The sequence below is a fragment of the Myotis nattereri genome, assembly GCF_964212035.1.
Source record: "Myotis nattereri genome assembly, chromosome: 17".
In the NCBI taxonomy this organism is placed as follows: domain Eukaryota; kingdom Metazoa; phylum Chordata; class Mammalia; order Chiroptera; family Vespertilionidae; genus Myotis; species Myotis nattereri.
In genome coordinates this window covers 52,104,990-52,112,595 of record NC_138092.1, presented here as the reverse complement: position 1 = coordinate 52,112,595, position 7,606 = coordinate 52,104,990, and the positions used below count along the sequence as shown (strand labels likewise).

The 7,606-nt window shown below is 47.1% G+C and overlaps 1 pseudogene across 1 annotated transcript; it reads left to right on the top strand.

Moving 5' to 3' along the window:
* Window positions 1–419: 419 nt before the first annotated feature.
* Window positions 420–918, top strand: LOC308533498 (jun dimerization protein 2-like; annotated as a pseudogene). Its single transcript has one exon. The product of its transcript is annotated as a jun dimerization protein 2-like (transcript).
* The last annotated feature ends 6,688 nt before the right edge of the window (window positions 919–7,606 follow it).

The window sequence follows — 7,606 nt, the reverse complement described above, 5'->3', positions numbered from 1 at the left end:
GACCCTTACCCACACAGTTTTCCCAGACTTGTTTGGATGGCGGTTATCAGTAAAATGAGAGCAACCTTTGTAGAATGAGAACAGCCTTTCATAACTTACCAAGAAGTCTGTAACTATTTACTGAGATCTGCTGTACTGAGAACTTGTCCTCCTGCTGTGTCCCTCCCTTAGAGATTAAGAGGAACAAAGAATACATTCCTCTTGACAGACATCCTATCAGTGTCTTGTGTATAAATGAGATTGTGTGACTAATAAACTCGCTTCAGTTCCTCGAGAACTGGAGTCCTCCCAATCCTGCTTTCCTGTCTTTCTTTCTTTTCTCAATTCCCACCTCCCTGCCTCAGCCCGGCTCAACCTGTCAGGCCGGCCCTGACACCCTAGGATGCCACCTCCCCCTGCGGCTTCCGCCCTCCTGGACTGCCACTCCTCCTGCTATGATGCCTGGGCCAATCCTGGGCCCTTTCGTGACTGCTGGCTCTCTGCCAGGGCTTGCCCCCCTGACTGGACTCCCCAGCTCATTCCTGACTGCAGAGGAACTGAAATATGCTGACATCCGTAGCATTGGGGCTATGATCACCCCCTTGCACTTCTTGGAAGTGAAACTGGGCAAGAGGACTCACCTGTGAAAAGTGAGCTAGACGAGGAAGAGGAGCGGAGGAAAAGGCGCCGGGAAAAGAACAAGTGGGGCAGCCCGATGCCGGGACAAGAAGGAGCGGACGGAGTGTCTGCAGGGGAATCTGAGCGGCTGGAGCTCATGAATGCGGAGCCGAAACCCAGATGGAGGAGCTGAAGCAGGAGTGGCCACAGCTCATCCTGATGCTCAGCCGGCATCGCCCCACCTGCATCGTCAGGACTGACAGTGTTAAGACCCCCGACTCAGAAGGCAACCCACTGCTGGAGCAGCTGGAGGAGAAGTGACTGTGGGCTGGGAGGAGGAAGGGGAGGAGGAGGAGGGTCCCAGAGGGCTCCTCCTTGCTGCATGAGAAACTCTTCGATGAGGCTCAGCACAGCCAGCATCGGCCGGGCTTTTCTGTGAAACTCAGATCAGCCACACCAGGGAGGAAACCCAGGCTGATGAAACCCAAGGTCAAGCACTGAGACCACAGTAGTCCTGAGGGGAGGACTGTTCTGCCTGGGGTCAGGCTTGCAGGAGGCAGGACAGAGGCTCTAGGCTGGAGAGATGCCCAACCAGGCAGCTGTGGGCACTGCTCTGGCCTCTCCGCCAGGGCACCCACCCAAGGACCTCCAAGCAGCCAGGAAAAGCCATGAGTTACAACCAAGATTAGGCTGAGGATGGACTCAGAGTGAAACTGCAATCTGCCTGCCCCTGCCCCTGATCCTGATGCAAGGCTGGAGAAGGGCTCAGTGCCAGGTCCTGCTGTACCCATCCATGGTGGTCCAGCTCAGGCTGCCCAGAGTGGCAGCCGGGGTACACCCTCGCCGGCCCTGCTGCAGCTGCTGTGGGCACGAGGCGGGGGCTCCCTTCCGAAGCACATACTCACTGAGCGCTTACAGACTGGCTGTCCTGGCAGGGCTTTCAACTGCACATGTTTTGTTTTTTTAATTTTTTATTGATTAAGGTATTACAAATGTGTCTTTATCCCTCCATTGCCCCCTCATCCCCCCGGTCTTGCCCTCCCCCTCACCCTTGTTGTCTGCGTCCATCACTTAGGCTTATATGCTGCATACAAGTCCTTTGGTTGATCTATTCCCCCACCCTCATCCTCCCCTACCTTCCCTCTGAGGTTTGCACATGTTTTTATACTTTCTTTTTTTTGTTAATATTTTTTTACAAAAAAAGATTTTATACAAGCAATATATAAATGGATGATACAGTATAAACATGCTATGGTTTGTTTGTTACGAACAGATATTCAGCAGTTATGGCCATTGCGTGTAACTTCTAAGTGCTGTAGTCTCTGGGTGTTGGGGGTGGCAGGGGTGGGGTGTGGTGCATTTCCATCCTGGTAAACTCTTCATAGTACTATATCGCTCAGTAAACATTACACTTACTTAAAAAAAAAAAATAAATAAAGGAAACCCAGGCTACCTGGCCGGTGGCACTGCTGGCGGATGTGCGGGGCCAGCCAGCGATCGCCCCACAGAGGGAGGCCCAGGCCAGCCAACCGATCACACCCCACACCTGTCTCCCACAGAGGGAGGCAACTGATGGAAGGGGGGGCAGAGCCACACAGATGCAAGCAGTGGCAGTGGCAGGGGTGGGGCCAGCTTCCAGCAGCTGGGGGAAGAAAAACCCCAATAGGCCAGGCCTAGGGACCCTACCTGAGAGGTCCCAGATTATGAGAGGGCGCAGACCAGGCTGAGGGACAATCCCCCCAGAGTGCATGAATTTTCGTGCACCAGGCCTCTAGTCTCTCTATATAAAACCCTAAAATGCAAATAGACCAAATGGCAGAACAACCAAACAACCCAATAACTGGTTGCTATGATGTGCACTGACCACCAGGGGGCACACACGGAACATGGTGGGCATCTGCCGCTGCAGGATGGTGAAGCGGGTGAGGGGGAGTGCCAGACCAAGGCAGGGCATGGGTTGCTGTCATCAGGGTGAGCCGCTGGTGGGTACTGAAAATTCTTTGCTCCTGCGTGCTGCAGCCCCACCAGGCACTCACAACTGCTGCTAGTGCTGGCCCCAGTCACTCTGTGCTGTCAGTGGGTGCAAGCGGGGCCGGCACCGTCAGCATATGGCAGCCGCGGCAATGGGAGCAGGGCTGCTGGCAGACAGGGGACCAGGGGCATGGCGGGAGGGGCCAGGCAGGGGTGTGGGGGGTGGCCTGAGACCCGCCCCTGTGCCCACCGCAGTCTCGCGGCCCACAGTTACTTTAAAGGTGCACGAATTTGTGCACTGGGCCCCTAGTTTAAGATAATGTACCAGTGATCCTGGAACATCTCACCCACAGCGTGTCCTCCCTCCCTTAGGAAGCAGTCCTCTCACATGCGGGAGCGTAGGTAAGCGCCGCTACCTGGCGCACATTGGAGCTGTGTTGGATGACGTGTCAGAATGCTGAGAACTGCTCTGAACTATTTTAAGAGGAAATTAAAACACAAGGGTGCAGGCCTGGCATTTACATGGTGCGCCCCGACTGTTTCCACATCCTGCTGGGACCTGCAGGAGATCTAAGGGGAGGAAGGAAAGGGCTGGAGGCTGCACCGGGGGTCTTCTGCGTAGCCTTCCCGTCAGTAAACACTGTCATGGTTGTACTGGCATTGTCTCCATGTTACCCAATCCTGAGACACACGCCCTGCTGCTCAGCAGGCCGTAGGGACCTGCAGTGCTGGCTCACGCAGCTGCACCACCCAGTGTCACACAGGGGCTGTGGGTTTTGTTAGATCCCTTCATCCAGTTGTTCATTAAGGTATTTTTTAAAATTTTAGTCTTGCTCCTAGAAATCCAGATGATAAGAAGTAGAAGAAAAAATAAATTAAGACCATGAGGAAAACTTAAAAAATCTCTCAGAACATAAATTTTAAAATCATTGTTATTTGCACCTTACTTAAAAGTGTGATTAGAAGGAATAAGTCTAAGAAGGACCCTGGCAGGGACTTAACAAACAGCCTAAAATTACACATGAACGGCGAGCTAAGGATCAGAGTCATCCTGGGAGGACCCTGCCTAACAGTGTACATTCTTGGTAACTTTAGTTAAATTAATTCTTAGGTTTATTTCCTCTTGTTATGCATCAATTTATTACATAAAATTGCAAAGATGCTATAAAGCCTAGTTCTTAAGAAACATGAAGGGAATTTCACCGGCCTCTTTAATATCCGTAAACTCTTCCTCTGAAAGTCATCACCTTACAGTCTTTTCCCTTCTTTCCAAAATGTAAAATGCCTCACTGCCTTCTGAAGTTTCTCTAGGTTCATCATGTCATTGAAAGTGCTGAAAGCAGCACTTGTTTCTAACAACCAGCTCACCGTCCTGAGTTCAGCTGTACAATTTTTTTGTCTGTTATAATGAGACACATTTCAATGTACTCAAGCCAAGCTCCTCGCGATGTTCGGCTTCTAGGCAGTAGCTCCTTTTTGTCTGTGAGGGGATGTGCAGGAGCATCAAGATGGACTTAGTCACGGAGGACAGGTGGCAAAAGGAGTTTGAAAAAGGCCCTGGCTGGGTAGGTGGCTCCTTTGACTAAAGCGTCACCCCCACATGCCAAGATTGTAGGTTTGATCCTCAGTCAGGACACATGTAAGAATCAACCAATGAATGCATCAATAAGTAGAACAACATACCGCTCTCTTTTTCTATCCCCCTCTCCTTCCTCTCTCGTTTTAAAATCAGTAAAATAAAAACTTTAAAAAGAAATTTGGAAAAAAAAGAAATTAAAAGTAAGACAGGAAAATAAATCATGACAGCTATAGAGTCGCAAGGATTATTTATGCGTAAACATTGAATCAGGAAATTTCCACGTGGGTGAACTTTGATTAGAAGAAAACATCACCAAAGGGAGCAGAGAGTTATTGGACTGCCCAGTTCCTAGTGACCCTCACTCTACGACGGGCCCTCTGGGCCATAGGCAGGTCTGCCTGCTCTGAGTGCACCGCACACCTGCGCACGCGCAGAACTGTTCCCATCCCATATCCCTAAAGCGCAGGATACTCAGGGGCTTGTGCCATTATTTTCTTCAAATTCAGTTATTGAATAGTTACTATTTAACTAGTCAATTAACTATAACTATTAACTAACTATTTAATTCTGCCTTATCTGATAACTTAGTCCTATGGTTTTTAGACCCTAATTGAATGAAGCGGTACTCATGGCAAACCTTTGATTCTACAAGAGAACAGCAATCATAATGATATCAACATAACAGGTGGGGCAATTTTGATCGTTTTTCTTCTCTCTCATGATCTCTGTCAGGCCGTGAAACATCACATAGTTGTGTAACCACATACAGATACGCTAGAATTTGCTACTTAAGATTACACTGAAAACTGCTGCTTTCAAACTAGCCACGCTTACCTCCCAAGAGCTGTGGCTCCCATGAGTTGTGGCGTAAACATGTCAGCGAGATGCCAAATCTGTCCGCTCCTCCCATTTTCATGACTACAGAGAGAGAGGGGAGGCTGCAGCTTGCCTGCTGTGCTCACTCCTCCTGGAGGGAAATAGAGGGCAAGCGACACCCAAGGCCCTCCAGGAGCAGCGCTGCGCCCAGGAAGCACGCTGGTCGCAGCCCTGGGTCCTGAGGGCACCATGCCGCCAAGACACCAGCCCAGTGCCAACCTGCAGGAACCTGAGTGCCCACTTCAGGAAGGCCAGAGGACGATGACCTCCCAAACGCTCAGCAGGAAAATGTCTGGGCCCAAGCATTCCTTTTTCTCATCTCTGCTTGTAACTTTGCTGACCTAAAGTTAAAGCAACTTTGCTTATTGCTACAAACTGATAAAACAATGGTCCTAATATGGCAAAAATAATCATTATTTTGTTGTTTCTTTTCACTAATCGATCCATGTTTTACAACAATGTGAAGTCGCTAGCGCACTGGGAAGAGCGCACTCTTCCGTGGCAGGTGGTGTCATACCCCACGCGGTGGTCACGGCAAGCGCCATGCGCCCTGCAGCCCCAGCACTTTCTACTCATGAATATGATTGTAAGAAAGTATTGAAAGATAATTTTGGGGGGAAAGTAAAATCATTAATCACATACAGATGGAAAAATAACCACATATTAAAGAATTATTTTACTCATGTGTCATGCGGAAACCAGGCAGATGTTGCTACTGGTTCAGAGGAAAAGAGAAAACAGCACAGATTTACATGGAGTAAAGGAGTGGAGATGAAATGCAAACGTGTTTTCCACATCCGGAGGAAATTAATTAAAGTCTAACCGATGCACAGAATTTGCATATCATCAGTTACCTTCAACTTACAAACGTTGAAAAATAGCTCAAAGGAAAAGCTTTCAAATGTTCACCATTGAGTATGAGATTGGGTGAGGGTCTGTCATATATGGCCTTTATTATGTTGAGCTACTTTCCTTCTATACCCATTTTATTGAATGTTTTTTTTTTTAATTTTTAAATTCTTTTGTCAATTCTCACCAGAGGATATTTTTCCCATTGCTTTTCAGAGAGAGAGTGGAAGGAGGGAGGAGGAAAAAAGAGAGAGAGAAAGAGAGAAACATTGATGTGTCCCATATCCATTGATTGCGTCCTGCACACACCCTGACTGGGGACAGGAACCGGCAACCCAGGTACATACTCTTTTTTTTCTTTTTTTAAAATAGATTTTATTGATTTTTTACAGAAAGGAAGGGAGAGAGACAGACTCAGAAACATCGACGAGAGAGAAACATCGATCAGCTGCTTCCTGCACATCTCCCACTGGGGATGTGCCCGCAACCGAGGTACATGCCCTTGACCGGAATCGAACCTGGGACCTTTCAGTTTGCAGGCCGACACTCCATCCACTGAGCCAAACCGGTTTTGGCCCAGGTACATACTCTTGAGCCGGAATAAAACCATGATCTTTTGGTGCACAGGCTGGCATTCTAACCACTGAGCACCACTGGCCAGGGTTTATTGAGTGTTTTAATCATAAATAGATGTTGTGTATTATCAAATGTTTTCTCTGCATCCATTAAGATCATATGATTTTTGCCCTTTTATTTTGTAGATATGGTGTATTACATTGATTGATTTGCATGTGTTTAACAATGCATGTGCCCTGGAATGAATCCCACTCGATCGTGATGTATTATTTTTTGGATGTACTGTTGTATTCGATTTTGATGTATTATTTTTTTAATGTACTGTTGTATTCGATTTTCTAGTATTTTGTTTAGGATTTTTGCATCTGTGTTCATCAGGTATACTGGTCTATAGCTTTCTTTTGCTGTGCTACCCTTGCCAGGCTTAGGTATCAGGGTTATGGTAGCCTCACAGAATGTGTCAGGAAGTATTGCCTCTTCCTACTTTCCCTGTGGCCAAGACGAGACAACCAAAGTGTCCTGTAATAGATAATTGGATGAAGAAGCTGTGGTACATTTATACTATGGAATAGTACTGAGCCATAAGAAAGGATGAAATACTGCCATTTGTGACAAACAGGAATAGAGCTGGAGAATATCATGCTAAGTGAAATAAATCAGTCAGAAAAAAGCTAAGAACCATAGGATTTCACGCTTATGTGGGATGTAAAACTGAAACTCATAGACACAGACAATAATATGTTGGTTACCAGAGGGAAGGGGTTGGGGGCTAGTAAAAGGTAAAGGGGGTCAAATATATGGTAACAGAAGATGATTTGACTTCAGGTGGTGAGCACAAAATGCAATATGTAGATGTGTGTCATAGAATTGTACACTTGAAACCTATATGATCATATTCACCAATATCACCCTCATAAACTTAATTTTAAAATAGCTCAAAGACCATAAACAGAGTGAGAAAATAATAAATCTGGAGGGGCGTGCTACAAAGGATGCATAGTTTTTTGTTGAAACATTGTTTTCCCCATAATTTCCCATCTATCCTATCTAATAATAGACAAACACGGTAATTAACCATACCTCCAACACGCTTCCCATGGACTAATCAGGGCAATATGCAAATTAACTGCCAACAAAGATGGCAGCTAATTTGCATAC